This window comes from Ochotona princeps, chromosome 5, assembly GCF_030435755.1.
Source record: "Ochotona princeps isolate mOchPri1 chromosome 5, mOchPri1.hap1, whole genome shotgun sequence".
Lineage (NCBI taxonomy): Eukaryota > Metazoa > Chordata > Mammalia > Lagomorpha > Ochotonidae > Ochotona > Ochotona princeps.
In genome coordinates this window covers 23,553,430-23,554,982 of record NC_080836.1, presented here as the reverse complement: position 1 = coordinate 23,554,982, position 1,553 = coordinate 23,553,430, and the positions used below count along the sequence as shown (strand labels likewise).

Below are 1,553 nucleotides of genomic sequence, written 5' to 3'. Positions count from 1 at the left end.
CATTTTACTTAAAAAAATATTCCACTTTCTTTAGCTACTCTTACACACATAGGCAAAGAAGTAACATTATTTTATGGGAATAGAGTCAGTGAAGCTACATGACTACATTTTTTTCAAGATAGCATACAAGTATTATGGCTATCCATACAGCTTGTGGATATTCTCCTGATATCTGTCCTCTGGTGTTTAGAAGTAGCTTAGAAAAAAAATTTCTGTGAGGTTCAGAGGGCTGCTCATATAATCAAATGGGATAGGCCTTGTCACATGACTATCTAGAACTGAATGGCCAGTATTTGTTTAGACAAACTGAAGGAATGCAATAAAACCACATTGTCCAAAAAAGAAGCAGAGTATGCCAGAGGCAATAACTGATGCCCATGATCCATTGTTGGTCATTTTCTAATTCCCATCCTGTTAAGCCTCATCCTAAAGCCCTCTGAGCTAACCCAGGAAATAGTGAATATGGTTTTGTACATGTCCAGCTTAATCCAAAAATATACTTGAAGCATGGCACACACACTCATTTGCAGAGCAGTTTGCATGTATAACTGCCAACCTATTTCAAACGACTGGATGTAGCAAGGCTTTTTGTTGTTTTAAATATGGAATGCTTCAAGAATTTGTGTCTGATACTTGCACAGGGTCCATGCCAATCTTCTCTGTATCATTCCAATTTTAGTGTATGTGCTGCACAAGCAAGCACAGAATTTAGCAATTAGAACATGAGGTTCCCCGTCATGGCAGCTTTTCAGTTGAGGAAGACTCTGTTTTGCTCTCTTTGCAAAGAGGGACTAGGAGTGTTCTATGTCTTATGCTGTTTACATTAGAGCACAGACTGACATCCAAAGAAAGGTTACCACTGTTAGTGAAAAAACAAACAAAAATAAAAAACCAAAAACAACCTTAGGAAACAAAACAAATGTCTCTGTAAGCCTGGAGTTCATATTCAAAATCTGTTACAATGAGTTCTAAGATCAAAATCATGTTCATACTACTGCTAGAAAATTATTTGCTTTTTACCCACATAGAACGTGAAAATCAATACTGGGTAAAACCACTGTAACTCAAGCAAAAATCAGGTGGTATCAGCTATGCTAACAGTCATGATATTCTTCCTAACAAATGGTTTCAGAAATAAATAAGTAAAAATAAATGCTGGCTCCCCTTAATCATCTCCTTGAGCAGAAATAATTAATTTCATTAAAGCTGGACCTTTGAAATCATATTTGTACATACTTGGTGTGATGAAATTAAAGCAAACATGAAGTATTTATGCTGATAGAATGGTTTTCTCAAGTAAAAGCAGTAGAGTGATTTGTGGGCTGTTGTAGATTATCGTTTCATGTAAAAGTATTTCTACTTGAAATAACAATTGATAGACAACTATGGTTGTTCAAATTCAAACAAATGATAATAAAATTAATGAAGTAGGCCTGTTGCATCAAGGGAAACAACTGTCAGTACATATTTTCTATGTGAAAACTTTCAAGTGAATGGACTTTGAAGAGATTAATAACCAAATACTTAAACATTTTCTTTTAGAAAATCATTGC

At 34.9% G+C, this 1,553-nt stretch overlaps 1 non-coding gene across 1 annotated transcript; it reads right to left on the bottom strand.

Annotated features, from left to right (window-relative positions):
* Positions 1 to 596: 596 nt before the first annotated feature.
* LOC118757915 (U6 spliceosomal RNA) lies at positions 597 to 703 on the bottom strand. The gene has a single exon (XR_004995426.1). It is a non-coding gene; the product is annotated as a U6 spliceosomal RNA (small nuclear RNA).
* Positions 704 to 1,553: the final 850 nt, after the last annotated feature.